This window comes from Passer domesticus, chromosome 2, assembly GCF_036417665.1.
Source record: "Passer domesticus isolate bPasDom1 chromosome 2, bPasDom1.hap1, whole genome shotgun sequence".
NCBI classification, from domain to species: domain Eukaryota; kingdom Metazoa; phylum Chordata; class Aves; order Passeriformes; family Passeridae; genus Passer; species Passer domesticus.
This window is the reverse complement of record NC_087475.1, coordinates 52,321,285-52,346,594: the sequence shown is the minus strand read 5'-3', so window position 1 is coordinate 52,346,594 and position 25,310 is coordinate 52,321,285. Positions and strand designations below refer to the sequence as shown.

Genomic DNA, 25,310 nt, shown 5'->3' with positions numbered 1-25,310 from the left:
GATTAATCTCGTTTCCATCAGACCCACATGAAGTTTTTCACTGGTATAGTGGAAGCCAGTTTGCTCTCAGTAACCAGTTCTGGGCGATCTAGTGATTTTGTCCAGAAACAGTATCCTCAAACGATGCTATAAAGCACTGTATTAGTAAAGTGGAGGGAACTACATCTGCCAAATCCAAAGAATAAACAGCAAGACTTTCTTCTGTGTTAACAGACATCAAGTGCTGAAAATGCTAGTGCCAATATCATTTAGGCAACAGGAGTTAAGTGTTCCAAAATAACATTCTTTTCTTGCAAAATTGCTGGAGAGCAGGTTTCCCAGACCTGTGTGTCTGGGCCACACCAGTGCAGCTGCAGGAGAGTACCATTTTTCTAAACATGTCCAATAGGCATTTGAAACACAGTTGTAGAAATTTCTATCTTAGTCAGACTCAGATGGGTTTTCAAGTGATCAGAACTAGGTATTCTAGGGTCATCTTAATGGCAAAATTTAATTCCTTCCTCCAAAGCTTAGAAGTATTAAAATCAAAAGAAAATATTTGAATACTGGAAGATATTTCTGTTTCTATCCTGACTTGTTCTCTGTGGAAGCTGAATTGTTGCTGTTGAAACCTAGAACCATGAATAATGGCCTGAGGGCAAAACCTCAGATATTTTTGTTTAAAATTTCAGATAAAAATTTTAAAAATTGTAAGTGATTACTGATGACACAGTCTCTACCGAAACTGTACTATGTATAAAAACTCGCATAATTCTTATAAATTCTTGTACATATATATTTAAAAGACAAATTTCAACATATTTTTAAATGCATCCTAACACAAAAGTTACAAATAACACTGCAATCCAGATGACATTTGTAACTTAAAAGTTGAAAAAATATTCAGAACTGGACCAAAATACCTAATCCTGAACTTCCATTTTGTTCTGGTATTTTTTCAGTTCAATTCACCATATTTTGGTTATTATGTTTATGGATTTATTAGATATATAATACACATTTTTCTATACGTGTATACTTTCTGCATCACTATAAAACATTTCTTATTTCAATGCTTTCAAATTACCATATTTCAAAATTTCTTTTGCATTCCATATTTTTTAATTTTCCCACATCACTAACAAGTGAAATGAAAGCAGATCCTGAAATGGTGACATTTCACATGGAGTGACTAAAATCAGACACTGATACAGACTACAAATGACCTACTCATATGAATACTATTCAAAATAATAGTTGCAAAATGGGAGTGAAAGCAGAAGTCTGGTATAAGGTCAGATGATCAAAGGTAATAATTAGTTAACAATTACATTTAAGTTAGTCCCTGACAGTTGAGCCCAAGCAAGTGGCCACGTTGTATGACAGAACCTGTTACCCTAAACTTCAGCTATGCCAAGAGCACTGCATGGTCAGCAGAGCCCCATAAGGAACAAATTATTAAGCCATGATGACTCACAGATTTTCTTTCATATGCGCATCCCTCTTGTCAGAGATAATTAGAGAAATATTCTATTGAATATGCAAACACACAGGACACTTGTGTGCACTATAAATGTCAACTATAGCATGCTTTCTGAACTATACAGTTACATTGCAAGGCACAGAAACGCCTGCTGCCCTGACAGAGAATGGCAGACTTCAGTGAAAGAAGAACCAAGTCGAAATACTAGAATTAGATCTGTGCAGCAGCTGCAATGACTCATCTCAAAGATCATACTTTCCTCCATTATTTTAATTTGCTAAGTCAAATAAACTGCCAGACTCCCTTGTACACTTTGAGAACACTGCAGACCTCCACAGGAATGAGCTTTCAGTGATTAAGAATAATTTGAACCGAGTAAATGAAAGTAAAAACAAATCAGGGAAGTATTTCAAGATTAAGGCAAATGTCTATTGCAATACAACTGTAAGGACTTTAAACATTACAAATAATTCATTTTAGAATTCAGTGACATTTATTAGTCTTTGTTAGAACTGGCTGCAAAATGTTTACAGCAATTTTCTGAAAGCAACTCCAGATTCTTTTTTAATCATACTACTTTAGGAAAGCTGCTTTTAGTTAAAATACAAAAATCATAGTTACAAGGTTTCTGCAAACATAACTGCCATTCCATTAAGGAAATGGCACAGCAAACAGTAAATAGTGGCCCCAAGGGAAATGTAAGTATTGATTTTATTACTATGTTGGTTGGGTTGTATTTGCAATTGTCAACTCTAATTTTAGGCTATGCATTAAGTATCCTCATAATAGCTTAAGGAAAAGAGCAAATATTAATTAGAACATATTGATAATGTTTTTATAAGTCTTAGATTTAGTGCTTACCAAGCATATGTTTTGAAAACATACAAACCTACCTCTTGCTTGTAAATGTAGCTAATAAATGAACAGGCAGAAACTATAATTACATGGATTATATGACACTTTTTTAGTATCAAGGCATCTTCTAGACACAATTACTTTAAAATTAAATTGAAGTGCAAAGACATTTCTTATTGCACATGGCTGTGCTATGGCAAATAAGATTGAAAGCACTGATAAAATACAAAATTATAAATACAGAGATCGATCATGACTTTCATCCCAGCAACTGTTTTTTGATAGCTAGATTCCCATTCACCATTTAGTCTCCAAGCACAGATGCCTGCTATACACAGAAACTGCAGAATGGGTTATATTTACAGATACTACTAAAGGTAATTCATATCCTCTTTTTCCTAGCCTTAATTAATTTAAAACAGTACTTACATAAAACCAAACTTATTATACATTATCATTTGTTCCTGATAATATCCACATGCCCTTAACTTGCAGAAGACTCATGACTCACTTTGGTATTATACTGCAAAAAGAAAGTAGCAGACAGATTAAAGTAACCAACAGAAAATAAAGGTTTAAAGCTGCTTCTTCCAAGTTGCACAATCTTCCTATATGAAATGACATATGGTAAGTATGTGGTGATGGTAATTTCAAACAATGCAAGACTGATTGGACAATTCACAGGAAAAGGATTTCCTACCCATATGTACTTTGCATTTCAGTTTACAGTGCGACTTGCACAAAAGGTACATTACAAGTGCCTGCTGATGTAGCTGACAGTTCAGGAAAATCAATTCCTCATAAATGTTTGTATTTATGAATAAGATGTGTTTACTACATAAATATGTTTAGATATGTTAATGTGTTTAATATCTAAAGATAGCTAAAACCAACTGTTTGTGCCACATACAGTGTCGTCAACTCTTGCAATTGTATCACCAATCCTGATATCCTTCATATATCTTAAAAATCTCTGCTACAAATACATGTTGATTTTAGCATCTCAGTTTAGATTTTAAAAAATTCATTTTTCTTGCAATAGTGTGATGTAATATCCCAAATTAGGGGGACATCCCTGTGACTGGGTGAGCATTACCATCTGAGGGACATCTCCCCAGGCATGACTACACTTCCAGCCCTGCCAGGGAATGCAGGTTTTTGGGTTACAGAAGGACATTCACCCTGGATTTATCTAACATTGTTGCGAAGCTTTGTTCTAAACCTTAAGAAAGCAGGTGACAAGCACATGAATGTCAAAATATTATTTTTCAGGCAAATGGCTTGCAACAGTTCTCTACCTATCCCAGAATCTATACATAGTATACAAACTGCTGTTTGAGGGGGGGGGGTTTGACAGGTTTCTCCTATTCTCTTGACAGAGGAAATAAGGTCCTTAATGAATTTTTGCTGCCCTTACCCACACTACCTGTGTGGAGCATGCATAGGGACAGATTTGCTTCATGGGATGTATAAGGGCATATCTTGGTGGCTCACTGTGCTCTTCTCATACCCAGAAAGAACCAAGCTCACAAGGTACCACTAACACCAACCACTCTGTTCTCCACCAAAGCAGAGACTCTCGTAGAGCTGGTCTGGGAGCTGGATAAGGAAAGGCTTTCCATATGTATCCTCTGCAGATTACACAATTTAATAGCCTCTGCAGAAGCCTGAAGGTGAAAAAGCTGCAGTATGTTATGTTTGGCATGTACCAATGCACGCAGATGCATAAAAGTTCAAGGACCACATTTGTTATGTGAGTATTTATACTTTCTTTCCTCCCAGGGGACACCAAGATCTTAGTCTATTAAAGTCTAAATAACACTTAGGTGGAGAGTGCAGAGTGGATTGTTCGTGGTCACCTGATAAAAGTAAACTTCCTTATTCATACCAGTTACTAAAATCTGTGGCTACTGATTTAATGTTATTTCATGTTATTGTTATGTATATTGTACAGATGTATCTTTGCTACCAAATATTTAAAGTATACATAAAAATAAACAAATAAAAAAATAAACCTAAATTACAGGGTTTATTTCATAAGTTGTACATTTTCTGCCACAGTAGAGAAGGAATGTAAGCACAAAATGTCTATAAGAAAAATGAAATGGAAACTTTTAACTGTGTAAATTGGACTGCAATGCTGGTTAAGCTATTTTTTACAGTGGATTTTATACTTCAAGCAAATGTAATGTTCTTAATGTAATAATTTCTCAATGCACATATAATAATCAATACCCACAGTGCTCGGATAGGCACTGGAATATAGCTAAAATTGTTTATCTCGGTATTATTTCAATAATGTTTTTCAAAATAAAATACTACTGTAAATGATGGCATTATATGATTATTTGAAATTCTTATTAAAGAAGTCTTGTTTCTGTTATTATTGTCTAACAAGACCACAATGTTGCATCATTTAACAGGCCTGAGAAGGCAGGCAACAGAAAAAAAAAATCCCTTTGAGTACAAACCTCTTTGTGTATTAAGCAAGCAAACCCATGTAACTTCATGTTTAGCAATAATAACTGTATACTGTTTCTCAAAGAAAAATTCACTGTGGCTGTTTCAATCATGCCAGATGTTATTACCAGTACTCTTGCTAAAATTTTGAACTATAGCAGAAGAGCCTGTAATTTTCTCTTTTATGTCAGAATATGTATATATATATAAGAAGAGAGGTAAGAAAATGTCAGTGTTATTTAAACCAAGGGAAAAAGAAAAGAAATACAGAAACCAGCATTTTATTTTACTGAAGTAGCATTAACAACTGACAATTTTAAACAGGGTTTATTTTTTACATACTGAGAAACAAAAGTGATCACTCTCAGAGAAATTTCTGTTGTGGTGATGAGGAGTGCACTGTCCCTAAAAGCTTCAAATCCTCCCCTGCACACCCTGACAAAAGTTCAGGGGTGATCTGCTGCTCAGAGACACATTCTACCTCTGCTAATACAACTTTCTGTCAGTACAAGATAGCGTTGATGAGACTGGTTTTCTTCCAGGGAGACTGGGTTATATTCCTGGAAGCAGCTGAAATTAGAGGGAGTTCTTCATTTTAGTGAGGAGGTTAAAGCATTCCAAAACACACACCGCTCAACTCACAGGAATTTGGAATGTGTTGCGTAAATAGCTCTAGCTGGTGACATTTTCTAAGGCTAAACAAGCTGCTCGGAAAAATGGTTTGTGCTGAGTCTTAGAATTACTAGCAAATCAAACAATATCAGAAGTTCACTACTTGATTAACACAAGGTCCTACAGGGAAGCTTAAAAATAACATTCCTAATTTTACTTCAGCATATGAACTAATTACCCTGAATGTATTTGAAAAATATAGAAATCAGAGGGGTTTGATACACAGACCTTCTGAAAGAAACTCTGAGTTTCTCTTCCGTGAACCGGTTTCTCATACCACAGATGGTAGCCCAGGAGGGGAAATGAGTTCTGCAGACTCACCACCCACCGGTAGGGGAAGGGAGGGAGCAGACACTGAGGCTAGTTTTGACCCTACTCCCCAGAATACCAAACAGAATTGCTCCAAGTCACAATTTCCTTCTTATGCTGCTCCCAGGGCAGCATGCAATTATGTACTGCAACTGGCTTAGGGCAGGCTGGGTCCACAATTAGTCCCTTGACCTTGCTGAGACTAACAGTATGAGTAAGGTGAGCATGACATATCTCTCTCTCAAAATTCTCAATTATTTTATGCAACTAATGTAACAGTAATTTCCCTGCATCTTAAAGAAATTGCTCACTATCATAAAGAGAGTCTTGCCTATAAACTCAACTAAAAGGTCAAAATGATAGTTTTAATTCAAAGTTTCCATAGCTTTCTTGACAAAATGAGTATGAATATAGATTGTCGCTTTATTTCTACTTTCCATTAAAAAGCATAGGATTTTCTTCTACTTTCTGTAATAGGTTTATTAGTTATAGCTCTATTACAACAATACTCAAGGAAGTTCCATTCATATCATAGACAATTATCTGTGATAAAGCTCATGGCAGAAACTGTAGATGGAATAAATGCTGACATGGGTACATTAATGCACATGCCACTCACATCGTGTCAGGTACAGCTACCCCTTAGGTTTGAAGATACAAATACTCCTTTCAGCACTTTGGCATATCTCAAGTAATTAGAAGCCATCTGCTGAAATCTTCTACATTCAATCTCAAACAGCCATCTTGAAATGGTTCGGGCTTTATGTCACGCTGGAGGGCATACCTTTCCCTCCCTCCATGCTCAGGCTGAAAGAGGCCTCAGACAGTGAGTAAGAATGAGATCATGCAGAGAAAAAAACACTGCCAGGAGTCTGACCTAGGCTGCCCAATTAATTGTCAGTGAGTTAAAACAATGCAAACTCATTAAACAAACAAATACAAATCCAAACTTCTAAATTAAAGATGAAATGTGGGTCAGATTGGGACCCAATTATTAATTAAATAATCCATAATAGCCAATTAAAATAGAATATCAGGAAGAACTGAGGCAGGGAGAGATGGCTCAGTTAACCATAGAGCAAGCAGAATGTGTTTCTTCTCATCTTGTAGCTGAGATGCAACATACATCTACTGCATAAAAGTAATGGGCACAGAAGCTAGTATCCATGGTTGCAGAGGAAGACTTTTCAGGGCAACATTAAAATACCACAGCAAACAGAACTCCATGAAAAGTCACTATTTTTATCTTCTGTGAGTGGGGTTGCAACCTTTCTGTAACACCTGCCTTACACACAGTAGAAAAAAAGAGATTATTCCTTACATCTAAAAGATCACTTAATTAGACAGACATAAAGAATAAAACATTCCACAGTATACACTTTGAATGATTACTGAGTTTTAAACCCATCATGAACATGTGATCACAGCTCAGTGATATTTGCAGTAAGATGTATACAATATGATTCAATGAGGGAGTTAACATGGAATAGTAGCATACAATAAATAATAAATGGAGAAAATACCCAATCATAAAATTGAAGAACATTTCTGAGTGCACAATATTAATGGAGATCAAAAAGGCAACTAACCCATGTGTAATACATGAGTAATGAGAAGTAACCTCCAGAACTTCCATGTAAATCAGTTAGTTATATAGCACACTGGGTCAAGGTTTAGTGAAGCAACTTCTCAAAACCATAAAAATCACTTATTGAACAGCTGACTCTACAGCATGTATGATGAGAAGATACTTTTTAGTAATCCTGAGTAATTAAAGGTGTTGCTTTGGCCAGTGACTACAGTTGACTTATCAAGAGTAGTCACAGCACTATAATTTAGACAGCTCTCACAAGACAGGTGTCATAGTGCGGTCCCAAAAAAGCAGATTATAAAGTCCCTGAATCTACTTCATTTCAAAGGGCAAAGGTAGTCATGAAAGTCTCATTAAGTCTAGATACCTTTCTACATCTTCTCTGCTATGCTGAGAACAATACTGAAACGTGGAGTCAATGTACACATACAGTTCAGAACCTGATCTCCCACACAGCTTTGATTAAGAATGTAAGCATGTACACTGGCAAATATCAACACACAGGTTATTTAGCATAATCGAAAATTAAAATATTCAAGACTATGCCAGATATTTTTTTAGTTAAAATGGAGCAAATTTATCAGTTAGGGAACATGAAATAATACAATACAGTACAAATACTCTTTCAGAAATCCACGTAGGAGTTTTGTATATGGTTTTGAGGACATATTGCTCAGAAATATAGAATATTATAAAAAAAATTGGAGGATTTTGCAAATGGCTATTTCCTGAAAGTAACTTTTTACAACAGAGTTTATGATTGCAAAGAACTCTACCAAGTTTTCAAAATTTAACACAATTATCTAAACATCCTCAGTCTATGCAGCTTTGCACTAATATCCTTGAGTATAAATCTTGCAAGCACATTAATCTTCACCTGTTCAGTACAAGTTCCTTAACTACACAGAACCCTACAACAAGTGCACTTTTCCTTATTGAAATCACTGCAGTCATACCCCAACAATGCTCATGGCATAATTATTTTTGGCTGACGGACCAGGAAATTTCACCTATCTATTAATTAATTAGTATGTCAGATTGAAGCTGTATTGCAATACTATTTGTAAAGCCAGTAATCTTCCCTTGACAAAACAATAATCACATGTTAAAGGTGGTTCCTGCACATAGGACAAATTTCTGCTTCTGACCACAGACGTATCTAGTTGAGCCCTGGCTTTATCTCCTCCAGCTCATCCCGTCTCTACATGGGACAGGATCCCACCTCTACATGCTTACATAAATAGCTTTTCCCCATTAATAAAGGCCTAGAAGAATAATTTAGAAAGTGAGAAATCTAAAGACACTCAGAGGGTGAACAGAGAAGCTAGAGGTGTAAAACCTTTTCCATAACCTCCCTTATGCACCAGGAGCCACTGAGCTGAAGCTTACTAGCTGCAGGGTACTAAAAGCCAGGAAACTCAGGAGACATCCCTTCAAAAGGCAAACGGGGTCCACTGCTAGGCAGTATTATTCAAAGACCGAGGAAAAAAGCACAAACATAAACTCAGTGCCTCTAGAACTTGGTCAGTAGCTGCAACCACAAAAATGGAAAAGCTACACATCTACTAAAATTGCCTCAACTATGAAGTTCTGTAATTAAAAGTAAAATCAAATAGAGAAACGAGGAGCAGATGTTGGTTTTATTTCTGTATGTTGACTTTATTAAGGAAACATTTCCCCATTCCCCTCCCCCAAGACATCCTTCTTTCATTTATGTGCTATGATTCCTATTATTTTCTTTTCCCACTAAACAACCGTAACCTTCATCAGTACAATGAAGCCATTTACGTCTAAATTCTTGTTGCTCTTGGGATTTTTCTTTATGTGTTTTGTAATTGTTGTAGTTGATTTATAACTTCTATGTCTCTGATGTAAAATGGAAGTAGAATACAATTTTTTTTACTCTACTCTGATTAACACCTGTAAGAACACAAGAGATATACAAAAATAATCCTTTTTTTATAAAAGAACTCCTTCTCTAATTACTTTGTTTTAGAAAGCTACTGAAGACCTCCCCTGATAGGAATTAAACCAGCACCCAGTTGGTGCATTATTGTCTTTTGAACAAAATGATTTATTGTTTGTAGTCTGAAAGCAAAAAAGGAGGAAAATTACATTTTCTTGTACCAGTAGCCTTATTACTTGTTCTATACTATTCTTTGAAGATTACAATAACTAATATTATAATGGTACCAGAAATACTTAACTCTAACAAAGCTGCTTACACAAAAGCAGTGACAACTGAGATCACTGTACCTCATGACAATTTAACCTTAGATGTTAAATCTTGTGTTCCTTACCTCAGCATGACCTGCTATAACGTTCAAATTTCAATTTATCTCCTACCCTAGAGTCTGGGCACAACTGATTTTTTTAAAATTATTTTTTAAGGTTTCAAATAAAGAAATTAATTAGGAACAGGCAAAAAACACAAGAAAAAATGTAAAGAAGCGGAAGTCAGAAATCCTTTACATGAGTCTAAACTATGAATAGCAAACTAATTTTAAGATGATTTATTTCTTCTTAAGATGATTTATTTTCTCAATCAATGAGAATTGAATGGGTTTTTAAAACACACTGATTAAAAAGTCTAAGCTCTTACTGATTATGGAAGAAGTGTTGTAAATGGGCAAAAGAGATTTGTACCAAACTGTATACCTAAACCCAAATGTACAAGATGCATACATATGCACATACACAGCATATGGAAATTCAAAATCCCTTTGTCAGAAAAGAGGTCATTGTAAGAGTGATGTGAGTGTGTTGTGAGTGCAGGGAGTTGATTATCTTCCAAACTTTCACCTACAGCTCTTTACCCACATTTTTCAGCAATTCCATGGAATTTGGATTCAGTATTAGCAGAACATACTCTAACACAACCCATGAAGTTCCAAAAGAACACATTTGTGAAGTTCGCTGAAGTTGGGGAACTATTTAACAATGGGGTCTATTTTGATTTGGATGAGGCCATTAGAAAACTACTGATACTCCATGAGAAAAGAGACAAAGTAGGAAAACATTCCATTCTTAAAAGATATGCATTATGGAGAGAACATGGTCAGACATGAGTATTTCTGGAAAATTTCTGGTGGTTATAACCACTATGATCTCCTTTCTCTTCATAAACTGATTCTATTTAGACAAGGCTGAGAAAAATTGCTAAATAACTTTAAAACAGGTAAGACATCACAAAATCCTACCATTATTTAAATACTGATTAGTAGTTGCACCAATTACATTTCTGGATGTTATAGAAAGGATAATCTTTTAAAGGATCATTAATATAAGTTCAAATTAAGGCAAGGAAGAAATTCTGAAGTATTTTCACTGTCTTATTAGTGACACTATTTGCTCCCTGAGACAAGGCAACTGTGTTGCACATGGCACTGCAAGCTCTGGAGGTCTATTCTGTCACCTGCTGTCATTTCAGGTGCCCTGACGTGGTGTCTGATGTGTCCCCACAGGGCTCACAAATATGACAGAGCACCTACTGGATATGATCTCTGCCACTCAGGAGGGGAAGCCGGAGGCCAAGTGGGACGCCTGAAGGCATTCCAAATGGTACAAGGTACCTGTACTGAACCCAGCTGCTGATGTCTTTCTTGCTGGGAGTAGTTTCATAACAGAGAATTGTCAGAGTAGGAAACTGTAGCAAGCTGCATAATGCTCACCCAAAAAGCCTCCGTGGAATATTTCTTCATTGTGCTGTCCAGAAAAGTGTGATTTATACACTGCAATCTTAAGCTAATAAAAAAATCATACCCTAGTCTAAGAGTGCTTGTTCATTTAAGTTTACACATAATCAAGGATTTTTAAATGCGTATAACCTAGAATAAAATTTCTATTTTTAAACACCTTTTCTTTTAGCAAAACTAGGTGGAATTAAACAAGAAAGTTACATACTTCAGATGTGAGAAGCTAAAGTATACTCAAGTATAATTTTAACAATGTTATGTCCTATAATGAGTTGACCTTCTATTCCCTTAACCCTTTTTTCCATCAAAGCCACCTACACCCCCTTTCCCTTCTGTTTCTCTAATCTGCAATTATTTATGTTTTCTTCATGCTGCTCTATCCACCATGGGAGCAAAATTGTATTTGGTGAAATATAGAGCTAATTATACCATGAACTCAGCGACAAAAAGACAGAGCAGATGTTACTTCAGACGTGCTAACAGTTCCTATGCTTAAAGCACACATAGTAAAGGACTGAACACAATATTTTAAAAAAAAAAAAAAGCCATGATGGGCGTTAACATGTGGAAAGAAATTAGCACAAAACTCAAACAGAATGACATACTTAATAGGCTCTAAAGCATTTATTCAGTGGTTGTATTCAGCAACAATTTTGCATTAATTCAACGCATATGTGAGGCTATACATAGGGTCAAATATTGCATATAAGGCAATTATGCTCAACTTCTTCTGATCTCAGTCTCAATACTCAGTTTTCTTCAGGATCCCTTCTGCCTGTCCATCAACAATCTGTCCACATCTTTATGTACCTGAACATTTCCCAAAACACAGAAAATACATATGAGAATAACTGTAGAAACAAAAAAGAAGAAAAAGTCCTTTCTAGTGTTTTTTTTAGGTTTTTCCTCACTGTAAGTAAGAAAGAACTGGAAAACAGACAGTAAAAAAGAATGAATAAAGACAGTTTTCATTCTGGCATTTACTATAAAAGGTTTATGAGGATTATAGTGAGGTCTCTCAGCAGTCTACAGGGTAGCCTCTGCAAGTAGGGGGTCACCAGAGCACTCTTTCCCCCTCCCTTATTAATAAACTTCCACAAAACTATTATTTATTTCTCTTTCTCTACCTCAAGCAAATCACTTAGAAACTAAAAATAAGTCTACATAAAGCTAATGAGAAAATTGCAGTATTTTCCTATTCAGGTTGGAAGTGATTAAGGATAACTTGTAAACCTTCATGTCAGACCAAGTTCCTGTAATTCCAGTTATTTTGTATACATTAATGCACTCTACATTTGCCATGTGCCCTCTCACCTCAGTGGAGTCTAGTAACTCCTCTGCATAGCTAAACTGCTCTATAATAAAAGTAAAATAAACTTCATTCAGTAAATACCCAATAGTTTATAGTAAGATACAAAGATAGCACATCACCAGCCAAGCTTCAATAGAAAAATTGAGACCACACAGAATTCAGCAAACACAAATTTGAATCATGAGCAGAAGCATTAAATACATTATCACAATAAATCACTTTCACAGATGTGCAGTACCAAATCTGAAAGGGCATTTCCCACTTCACTGAAATACACATTATCACCATACAATTAGTTCAACTCCACAAATGGAATAAAAAGAGTATTAAAAGGTGTGATCTTAAATTCATCCTTGAAGGAAAACATGCCTGCATAAAATGTATTTCCCCAGTGATAAAACCTAGAGATATAACTCTAGGAAGAGATATCCATAATACAGAATTTCAAATAACTGCTTAAAAACACACATAACGACACTAATCACAGTACTCTTGAAAGCAACATGTCTTTAACAGCAATCATCACAGTATGAAATCAACTTGAGCTTATTACATTTGGCTGAATAATCTAAAATTGTAGAATTAAAAATAATTATTGATAAAAGATAACACATAAAACCTCCCTAGCTGTTTGAATCTAAGAATATCAGGGGATGGAATGAATGTTGAATTTATGTTGTGGAAAATTGGTCCCAAGTTGGTTTTACACTTCATCAGAAAGCACTTTTGTCTTGTATGCAAACAGTTAATGAAGCATACCAAAACTGCAACTTTTTTGCTAGCTCTGGTGTGGTAAGACTCACAGCATATTCCATAGCTTGCAGAATATTTAAGAACCATTATAGATTTTTCATTTATTTTTCTTTGGTTATAATGCAGAATCATATAATTCTAAATAAGATTTCTTCTTGCATTTTTAAGAATTGCTTTACACACCTTGCAGTTGCAGAAATAGTGTAGCCTTTCATATCTAAAGCATTCTTTTTTGCTCCTTTACAGAGCATTTTCAAGAAAAAATGACACCACATAAGTAAGTGGTGCTTTAATAAATTCCAAGAATGTATGAATTCTTAACAAGCTCTCATGCTAGAAGTGTGACTGGTTCTAAGATTTTACAGTTACACCTATCTCTATTTTATTTTTGTTACATTTTGGTTCAGCTATTCTCATTTCTCTTGAAAACAAGAAACTTATTATTCCAAGTGGATAATAGTTATACTATCATGTCTTCTCTAGAGAAAATGGACAGCCTTTTTTATACCAAAAGTGAAACATATAGAACAGGGAAGGCTTTACAATATTCTGAACACTTGTCTTTAAAAGGCTTCCCTTTAACATTGCAGTTTCATGACTTTTGCATCAAGAATTTGTCTGCAGAATTATATCTGAGTATGGCAACCAGCTCAATTATCTCAACCATACACACTCTTATGATTAACTTTGGGAAATTAGTGGGCTTACACAGCTGAACAAATTATTGGTGAGCTCCAGTCAATCACCACATCAAAAAGAAAGTCCCAACTGCAAAGACAAACAGAATCAATTCTCTGCAGGAGGGGACAAAGCTGCCTAAAAATGGTGTAATGCAGGGACTGAATGCATTTATTTACTCAAGAATCACAAAGGCTGTTTTATCTGTGGAATCCAGCCCTTTATGACTTGTCCTGCAAAGAAGCTCCCATCAGCAGACCAACACGACAAACACCACTAATATCGATTATATTGAATGCTCAAACTTCAGGAAACTGGTGTACACTGTTTTCTGCCATAGATCCTCATTAAATAAGCCCATCAATTAAGGGCAGAAAGCACAACTTTGAGCAGCCCTTGCTAAAAAGGAAAAATTAAAATTATCTGCCATTACCAGCCTACAGGAAGAAGAATCCACCAAGCTTCACATCAAGTGTACAGCCTGGGGTGCATTTCAACAATTACTATCATCAAACCCACCCAAATTATAATAGAATAGAAGATTGGGGTGCTCCAGTTAGAGTTAGGACTGCAGAAATTCATAAAAATTAAATTAGTAACAGTCAGATGACATTGCAATGCCTGTTCTTAGCTTTGAGTGCTACCAAAATAGATTTCATATAAATAGATTAAACACATAGTAGACCTAAACCATCCGGCATAACAGTTTCTTAAGAGTCCTTATGTTTCTAACATATACAATAGCTGACACACTTCATCCTCTTCATTTTTATTTTTTTATCATGCCATAATAAGCTGACAAACAAAAAAGATTTTGCTAACATGCTTATGTTTTTTACTACACACTTGCATTACTCCACTTTGAGCAACACTTTTACACTCATGAGAGATTTTCCAAAGGTGGCCAGACCAGAAGGGTTTGCAGGGCCCCATCCAAAGAAATGTGTGATACAACATCATCTTTCTTAGAGCAAGCCATTTCTGGTTGAGGCAATTTAATCATATTCAGATTTGGATAGTGAACTTGCTGGAGCTCAGTAGCTAAGAAAGCTGGGCTTGATTAATCTTTTACTATGATCTTTCAAGAAAGCCCAACTGCAGCAGGAAATGGAAGTGGAGATTTAGAAGACACCACTCCTTCCCTCCCTCCCTCCCTCCCTCCCTCCCTCCCTCCCTCCCTCCCTCCCTCCCTCCCTCCCTCCCTCCCTCCCTCCCTCCCTCCCTCCCTCCCTCCCTCCCTCCCTCCCTCCCTCCCTCCCTCCCTCCCTCCCTCCCTCCCTCCCTCCCTCCCTCCCTCCCTCCCTCCCTCCTTCTGAGTCTACAGCAAGGAACTGCTTCAGCATGGTGCGAAGGGACATCATGTGGCTGGTGGTGCTGTCTTTCAGATGAGATATAAAACTGAGTTCTGACAACTTACAGTCATTAAATATCCCATGGCACTTTTCACAGGAGTACATGTGTTAACCCATATGTCCTGGCTATATTCCAAATGCATAATTGCATTCTGCCTACCTAAATTCCCTATGCAGTTTCAGTGGCATGCGGAACTATTTATTCTCTTTCTCTCTTCTTTCCATCATTGCTCTTTGGCATTTATCCTCAGGTCCAAGAAAAGGCACAGTTGTACCACAATACCTAACTTTTAGCCAGCAGAAATAAAAGAGTTGAAGGCAACTCATATATACAAAACAAAGCACAGGAAGTAAAGGGTTCCTTAGAATTCAAAGAAAAAGAAGAAAAGAAGAAAAAAAAGAAGTGTGTAGCCACCTAAGCTAGGCAGGGCAGAAATACCGACAATAAGAAAATCTTAAAACTGTTATGATTCTAAGTCTAGGTCTTAAGCACCCAGTAGTTTTGAAAAATACCTTCATACCTCTGGCCTGTCCCAGACCTTCATAGACCTGTAAAGGGACTGGCAGAAGGTTAAGATTGTACTTGGGAACTTAGATATTTAAAATACCCTTAAAATCCCCATCAACTGCATTCATCATGATATCCATCTACTCTGTTTAAAAACAATGAGGCATTTCAAGGTCTAGTTCCATATTTTACATTTTATATCTATTGTAGGAAAAAAACATTGATAAAACACAGAAAGAGGCCCTCCACAATGGCAAATAACTTCTTTTACAGAGATGGGAGAAAGATGTTTGAGTCACTCATACTGACCATATTTCCTTAGAGATGCTTTATTGACTAGTTCTCAGCTCACACCACCCAACTTGGTGAAACTTACAGTGGCTTCTTGCTTTGTGCCCAATTCCACACATCAAGCAAGGTACGTACTGAATTCTGCCCTACAGATCACAGGTCTGAAACCAGTCTATGCAGATATAGTTGATCTTCTACAATAAATTTATTGGCAATTTCTCTTTCTGATTTTTTTTTCTGATAGCTAAAGAGTAAATAATACAGATACCAACTAAATCAGCCCTGCTTAATCCTGTTACTGGTACTGGACACACAACTCAATTATGAGATGTTTGCACCTAAATTCACTTAGCTGAAACATTCAATATAAGTTACCAACTGCCTCATGCCCTGTATAGTCAGTGGTGAGTCAGCTGTACACAGCAATTCAGATATACATCATCACACACTGGGCATATCTATTTTTGAACTGTGGATAACTGGATTCCAAACTTCAGCACCTTATCAAGTTAGATAAGTTAAACAGGACTGATATCAAACATTATTTTCTCCTTTATTTTTTTCTGTGAAAATCACCATTATATGTCTATCATAAAAGCAGTACAAGGAATTATGTAGAAGGACAACTGAAGTGAGATTTTCGTCTTTCACTGAAATTATCTATACACTCATCCATAGTCTTATTCCTATCATTAGCTCTAAATGGTTTTCAGTTGCATAACACAGTGAATCAAACATATTTTCTTGTAGCCAAAATTAATTATTAAAATACTATTGGGTGGCAGTAAAGTGAGAGGGATGTTCAGCTTTCCTCACATCTCTGCTGCCAGCTTTCTTCACTGTAAGTCACTGTATCTTGAGGGGTTTTTTTTAAGACATACATTCAGGTCTCAGATTATATTGATAAGCTCTCAAAAATATCCAAAACAACCTCCATATACTTTGTGAGCATGACTGCATGAAATAAAGGCAGGCCTGATGGATGTTTAAATAATGTAAATGAAATTTTGTAATATATGTCCCTGATTCTCCTTTCACTTACGCTGCTGTAAATCGGAGGGGGGGAAGCCCTCCATGGATTTTCATAAACTTACTCTGCTCAAAAGCTGATGCAGCTGAGAAAGAATCAAAGAATCTTCATTTAAATATTGATTGTGCACTTAGGAAATTAAAATAGCTGTGATGCATGTACTGAAAAAAAATATAATTTTTAATATATATTTACTTTTGTAAGCTTATAGGCTTAGAGAGAATTCCAAGTAACTAGCTTGTCTGAAACAAAAACAGGAATATTTCTAACAAAAGTGTTTTTTATTGAGGGGATTAGAGGGCAGCAGTTTAGCTCAGAAGCCGTTGGAATATCCTACATAAAAACAGGTCATTTTTAATATTATAAACCCCCCAAACTTTAATACAGAACAACAGATTGTGCTAAACTCACAATCCCCTTTCTTCTCCCTCTGACATGCAAACACCTGACACACAAAGGGAGTCACATTCAGAAGGAGATTATGATGCAATGATCTCGTTGTGAATGTTGCATTATGGTTTCAGCATTGCTGTAAGAGCTCCCCTGGCACTTGTGCTTACAGCAATTTGAATTTCTCTGGCAGCTAGGTATGATTTGTGACAGATTTCAGCTTTGCTCTTCATTGAAGGAGTACACTGGCAAGTCTTGAGGTATTTACCATGGAGATTGAAAACAAGAAAATCTGAAGAGGAGTATTTGAGATAGTCCTTTTTTAGGTTTTTTGGGTTTTGGTTTTGGTTTTTTTGGGTGCGGTATTTTTTTAAATGGGCTGGTTTTGTTTTTGTTTTTTTTTAATATTTAAGTTATCCAAATCAGTTCTTTTTCAATGGCATCCTATTATATTTTTAGGAAAAGTTGTCTCACTGTGCTGTTCTATTTGAAGGATTATTCCACTTGCCATGATAGTGAAACTGTTAATTTTAATGACTATTATAAATTATCACTAGCCAGATGCTCCATGTAGAGTACAAAGAATCGATTGTACTGCAGTGTGTGGCACAACTGGCAAAAAGTTTGCTTATGCACTCCTTACACATGACTTACACATCTAAACTTGTTTACACAGTTTAGAAAATCATAAGCTGACAAAGCACAGTTACCTTTTTATACTGGAAAATACCTTGAACTCTTCTGAAAAACGTAGGGTAAGTAGACAGGTTACATGTTTGGCACTGGATTCCCCCAAAAATTTGCAGAGCCAAAGCCGCTCCATCTAGGGTAAACTAACAAGTTCCCAAAGCTCACCTACGAAGATTGTTCTCAGTATCTCTTTGCCATAAAAGCAGCAGCAAGCAGAGGCACGCAAAGTTTCTCTAAAACTTTCCTGGTCTGCCGGCAAGATCTTATCTTGATTCCTTCCTCATTCCTGTATGTAAGTAGTGGAAGTAGTCCCCAGGGAACACAGACAGCTCCATAGCAAAGGCTGCACTCTGAGCACAAGTACTCAGGGTACAATGACAATATGCTGGCCAGCTTTGGCAAGAATGGATGAATGAGAAATTTAACAGGGAATATTGCACAGCCAACAAAGAGTAAACCTGCATTTAATAAAGGATTGAGGCTGACTGGGTTTAGGCTGATGAAGTTTGTATCTCATCCAATAGAATGCATTCAAATTTCCATTCACGTGTAAAAATAGCCTATCGATTAAAGCATATTTCTTCCTCTTTGGCCCTGTTTTTCAATTATTTTATTTGAGACAATAAGTTTGGTAGGTTCTTTTGTTAACACAGTTCCTGTTTTTTCAAAAGCAACAGATTTCGTGGCCCATGGTCATCATCTGAGAAATGTGCACATGAAAGAATGCATGGAGGTATCAGGTGCACCCTTGGGAGGATAAGAATGTCCACATGGGACCAAGTCTTCTACAAGCAGCAGTTTCTGTATGAATGGGTGAGAAATTTTCTTTTGCTTTTGCAGGTGTTCTATATTCAAAAAGTACAACACAAGACATGACTTAAGGATTAACCCTCTAATCTGCCACTCATCCTCATCTCAGGGTTCCAAATATGAGAACCCAGATTTCAAAATAATTTAAAGAAATTATTAAAAGATTGATTTAATTAAAGGATGTATATAAAAAGATATCAAGTGTGTTTGTGTAGCTATGTGATTTTTTAATTTACTTACTTAATTTTTAAATGTTACATCCATAGTCTTTAGAGACTAATGAAACTATGCAGATTCAATTTATTTGATTTAGAAAATATTACAGTACATCTGGAACATCATGGGTTTGTTATTATCTGCTAACTGAAAAAGTGGAGATATAATACAAATTACAAAAAAATTCAAACAGAAAAGAAAACCACATGTTGTAGTGATTTATCATAATTTATCATTAAAAAATACATATTTCAACTAACTACATTGTTAATAAACAATCAAAAAAATAAAGTTCTAGGTTAGCATACTCCAGGATCTTGAGTACTAAATTGAGTTAAATGGAACACATGGATTTATTTTTCCTACCAACTGATCATTTTTTAATATGTCTGTATCTCCAAAGAAAATAAATGTCACAGAGAGAGGTTGTTGCACAACTGTTCACTGTGGAGGCAGTTTGAAGAAAATTGAAGATTATATAAAGTAGTAGAAATAAAATGTAAAAAATACATAACCAGTGCCTTTTTCTAAATTAAGGTTACCAGTCTATTTAGAGAGATGGAAGTAAAAAAAAAAATCATTAATATATGAGAATACATAACAGTAAGCTTGGCACAACTGTTAGTCCTTCTCACTATACAAGAATGTGAAAATATTCCATGAAACTGATATACAACATATCAGCACATATCACTTTCTGGAAGAGACAGAATTACTTGTTTTTAAAATATTTATAATCATACAGATGGAAATAATTGAGAACAGCAGTTTGTTTAAACCAGAACTTATCACTTGGTATCACAGTGGGGAAAAGCTCTCATTACATTAAATATAAGAAAAAACTATATGAGATCAAAAATTTTTCATTTCATATTACAAATCCTTGCTGACTGATGAAACTATTCATGCACAGAAGAAGATGATTCTATATCTGCCCGCTGTCAGTTTCTTGAACTTTCCTTTGATGGGTGCTGTGATTGATAGGACGCCCTGAAAAATTCACCACAAGTCCACTGCAAAGTGGAAATACTATGTCATGCTGATACTTGAGAGACTGTCACGACTGAGGAATGGTTTAAACTATGTATAGTGACATCACAAAAATGCCACTTTTATAAGGATATATCTTAACATTTTGTTTACAATGCTTGAAATACTTTGATTCTATTGCTACTGTGCAATAATAAAAATATTCTCTACTTTAAATAGTGGTTTATATATAATATATTTATATATATATTATATTTATATATTTTATTTAGGTATAAACATGGATTAATATGCACATTAATGTATATTTGTATACTGATATTCATATATAAAGCCTAAATATCAGTATATTAATATATATATATTAGACTATGTTTGCTTATACAAAAGATTAATGACAAGAAAATGATACATTTTTGCAGAGTTTATCAAAAACTTGAAACAAATAATTAATTATGTTTGAGGGATAGAAGAAACCCAACAAAATAGATAGTATATCTGTGTACACAGTACTAATTAAGTCAGAGTATTTAAATGTGGTAATTGTACTCTCACTCTCTTCAGTCTTTTTTAAGCATTGAAGAAAAAGAGCTATTGACTTATTCATTTCAGTTAGCAAGAAATTTCTCAACTTCCTTGGGTGCTTAAGTGCAAGAATATTTTAGACCCCATCTTTGCATATTACTTTATCTTTCAGTGGTAATTAACAGAGTCTTAATCTGGCTAATGTTAATGACCACTGTTCTTTCTTTAAATCCCAGTTAAACCAAGCTTATTAAGGGCCAATTAAAGGAAGTCTTATGTGATCTGAATAACACTAAGACCAATTTTTAACAGCTATAACTGTTTTGGATGATGATTGTGGAAAAGAAAGGCAAACCCTTCTCATTATGGCCTTTGTTTTAAAATAAACTGTCAATGACTATTGGGAAGGACAGGGAATCTTGGTAAAAGTCAGAGGATATAGATTAAATTTTGTGAAATACAGGTGTTCTCAAAAAATTAGCTATATATTAGTCTTCTAATCCTGCTCATATAAAAGGTAATATATAATTAATTTCCACTTAATTTTTCATAATGTTACAGCACAGAAGTGGAAAAACATTTGGCAATAACCATCCAAGTCGTAACAACATAACCTAAATATGACCACGGACAAAATGAAGAAAAATTTGCTCATCACTTGAATAGGAAATGGAACATTTCTACCTAAATAGGAAATAATTAATACATAAAAGTTTCCACTGCAGATTTTTCAAAAGCTTATTGGTTCCACGTTTGTCTAAGGTGATCCTTCTACAGACACATTATTACAAATTACGTCCTGCTATTTCTTACATTCCAAGTTTTCACTCATTGCTTAACTTCACCATTACTTCCCTTTCATCTGGAAAGCAGCAGTAACGCAATCTGACTATTGCCTCTAGCTAGTAAACAAAATACTACTTTCACCACTACTACCTGAAGTCCTAAAACCAAAGAGCTAATGTCCACTTCAGCAAGTCACCATCACACAGGTCCTTTGCCTATTCTGCAGCACACAACAAAACAAACTCCATGGTGACAACTCTTAAATTCTGCAGCAGCAGCCACAAAATCCATGGCAACATTATATATTATTGTCTATAAAATACTCCTCATCCCTACTTTCCCACTCCCATACAAACATATCCAGCTATGACTCATAGCAGAGGATATCACTGATGAAAAATTGATGGTTATTTTGAACAATAAATCCTGAATTATTTTCCTCTGTTCTCCCTAGATAATTTGGCAAAACAGCCCTTGGCCCCTAAGAGAATTCTGCACAAATCATCTTTTTATCCTGATACCGGCACAGAAGAAGACTTGCATTTTGATTCCCCAGCTTTCCACTCTTTGTCAGGTTATTAAGCTCACTTACATCTCTTAAAGTTTTCCATCTATCATAAGCTGGAGATCAGTTGTAATTTTTTCTATTCTTCTTGGCTCCACAAGACAATACAGCTGTATTTCAGCTGCAAACATAATTACAAAAACAAAACTAAAATCTCTTTCAAAACTGGAAGTAGAATTTTGCAGAAAATGATGTGGCTACAAGAGTGCCAGGCTTTGCTCCACACAGCTTATCTGATAAACTGACATCTGTCAGCTCCGCCACCTCAATAGGAAAGCATTCTATTTTCTCAAAATACTTATCAAGGCATGATGAAGGGAGACAGAGGGGAAAAACAACACTGTAAAAACTGTATCATGCGAGCCACAAACAGCAAAACAGAACAAAAGTGGTGGCATCAGAGGATATTACAGTACTGAAACAGGGGTCAGAATGTCATAGCCAAAAATTCAGTTCTAGGTGAGCTCATACATATAGTTCTGGCCATGAAAAAATTCAGAAAATGCAAATAAGGTAAGTTTAATTTCATCCCCAGCTACATCTGTTTATTTGTCAAATCAGCTTTTCCACACCAAGATAAACAAAAGACAGACAACCCAGAGTCTTGGCCTGTCCTGGGTAGATCTCCATGCAAATCCTACAGCAAAGAGCAGTAAAAGAGAGGAGCTGGCCAATCACAAAGCAAAAGAAGTATGCTCAATAGTGTTTTTAACTTGTACTTCCTCATTCTGATATTTCTTTTGGTTATTCCTTCTGCCTTAATTCTCCCCCCGCCCCTTCACCACTTCCCACCATCACTGATCATTCGATGACACTTCTGGATTTTAATAAAGAGCTGCTTTTGTGTATCTTCTTCCAGTCCAGGTTTCAACTGTACACCAAGGAGTTCAAACCTGCATCATAGAGCATGAGACTCCAGTATGAGCCTGACTGCTGTACTGGTACAGTAGCAGCTCTGTCTGTGTCCAGGGACACCTCTGATATGTGTAAATATTAAGGATGCTGTGTACAAGCAACTTCAAGTTTTACTGGCCCCTAGATTTTGTATATAGCTATTTATATAATCATTACGGTCTATTTAAATACTATTTTGGAAACTGCATGGACTGCAAACCATTATTCTTTGCCATGTCTGTGACATCTGTTTAGCACTGCTGCACCAACAGCTACACACTTAAGATGACTCTTGCAGGACGACTTCGCTCTAATCTGTAGGATGATCCTCAGCATCTACTCAGTATCAGAACTAAGGCAGGTCCTTACCCAATCCTAGCTCAGCTCTGCCCATCCAGGCCAGCTTTGTGCAGAAAGATAAATTAGAAATTATTGGGAATAGGGATCTTGGTCCACAGGCACCTGACTACAGTTTGTGTGTGGCCAGGGTGCTCTCATCAGGGCTTACAGATTTAAGCAAACCACTAACAGTATCCGTTTGACACAATACTTCACCTAAAGTAATTAAGCATGTTTGTGAGAACGTTATACAAAAAGTTAAATTCTCTCGCTGGCATCTGTACTCCATAAGCTACATTTGTAGATAAATAAAGTAGCTGCATTCTCTCTCATATCAAGGAATTACTACTAAATCTGATTTGCATTAAAAAACAGTTGAAAATCCTGTATATTTGCATGAGTCTTGATGCAGCACATCTCTGGAAACAAAATAAATGGGGGTCCTAAGCCAGAATGAACCAAATAAGCATTATATGGATTCCAAAAGGAAAGATAGTCACCAGAAAAAATGCTGGACCTAATGCAATAGAAGTGTTTAGGAGAAAAGAACCAAGCAATGCAAGGGAGAAGAGATGTAATACAACTATCCTGGATGTGAGGCTTGTGAAATTTGCTTAAGGAGGTGTCTAGTGAAGACCTTCGATGAGTTCTGTAGAATAGACAGAAGATACATTACCCATAGTAACACTTGCTTTCACTTCTCCGGGTGAGAATTTAGGTCAAGAGCTTCAGACTAGAGGTGGAAAAGAGATGGATTTTTTTTTCAAAAGCTCTCCATCTTTTATTGCTCCCAACTTTCCATTTATTAATTTAAACTTCTGGGTAGTTCTTTTCCTATCCAGATCTTTTATCTGCTTTTATCTACTTCATCAGTCTCCTTCCATGTAACTGGGGCATGGGAACTAGAAATGTCAGGTTGGTTTTTGTTTTCCTAAGGATGCCTCAGGACTGACTGAACAATTACTACTGGAGTCATGAAGGATTTTTTCCCTTTGGAGTCTAATGGATTTTAAAGCATCTTGGAGTTTTAGTTCAATCGACAGGAAAATCTGGAAGTAATTCAAAGCCCTAGCTATTCCTCCTTAACTTTGGAGGACTGCTAGTAAAGCATATAATAATATATGAAACACAGAATTTGCTGGCAAACTTTTGTAACTTGAAAAGGCACACGTCCCTTTGGTAACTGTAGCTTTGCTATGGGAATTAGCAAGGAGAGAGGCATACTCAAAGACCTTGTAAAGAAGAGTTGAGGACTGAAGAACTGAGTTTAGGACTGAGTCCTAAACACTGTATTCCATCCTCTAGGATGTAGCTGTATACCTTGTGTAGCTGGAGAGTCTGGGAAGATTTTTATTGCTCCAGAACCTTGCCAGTGTTGTCAGTAATTCTGCAGCCTGCTGCTTCAATCTAATCCTATGTCTGTCTTCATTCTCTTGAGCATCCTAATCAAGTGTCCATTTAAATAGAGCAGTGGCATTTTAAGTTGCCAGCTACTCACACCAAGAGGAAATCTGCCGCTGTGGAGTAAAAAAAAAGTTAGCTCCAAGATAAAATATTCATATGTAAGAAATAGTACCTGCTCAATTCCTATCTATGATTCATTTCAAACTTAGTATATTTCATAGCAGAAGATGAATTACAGTGCTCTGCAGAGGTGATCAGATACAGAGAAGGGGGGAAACAAAGCACATAAACAAATACTTAATACACTACTTTTAAGACCTGATTTTTTTGTCATCTAATTCTAAATACTAGCTCTAGAAAAGGAGACATGCTAGAAAATGAATATCACAGGTAATCTATAGAGTACTTTTGGCTAATTTAAAGCTCCAATGTGTATTTGTTTCCTGTATAAATTTCTTTCTTATTATTCTCAATAAGATACTCTCAGCACGATAAAAAGAAGGACATTACCAGCAGCGTTTTCAATCATGGGGGCTATATATTCAAGAGCAATCAATAAAAACCACACAGGGCCTGACAAACAACTAGTCAAAGGAATCATTTTTCTCAGATACTTAGCAGTATCCTTTTAAAGTAATTGCTTTTGGTCAATGTTACTCGTTATCATTTGGTCTGCTCTTTTTCCAAAACAGAATGGATGTCATTTCCATTAATATTTCAGCTTTCTATGTAG

At 35.9% G+C, this 25,310-nt stretch overlaps 1 protein-coding gene and 1 long non-coding RNA gene across 10 annotated transcripts in view; one reads left to right on the top strand and one right to left on the bottom strand.

Annotated features, from left to right (window-relative positions):
- The window catches only part of DACH1 (dachshund family transcription factor 1), a 354,945-nt gene that overhangs the window by 131,896 nt on the left and 197,739 nt on the right, over positions 1-25,310 (bottom strand). The window lies entirely within an intron of this gene.
- On the top strand, positions 17,498-21,981 carry LOC135295413 (uncharacterized). Of its 4 annotated transcripts, none has more exons than XR_010357496.1 (4): positions 17,498-17,618; positions 18,035-18,113; positions 18,720-18,861; positions 21,830-21,981. It is a non-coding gene; the product is annotated as an uncharacterized LOC135295413 (long non-coding RNA). The 4 variants fall into 4 exon arrangements; XR_010357498.1 differs by lacking the exon at positions 21,830-21,981 and adding an exon at positions 19,478-19,561; XR_010357499.1 differs by lacking the exon at positions 21,830-21,981 and adding an exon at positions 18,889-19,053 and having other exon boundaries at positions 18,720-18,781.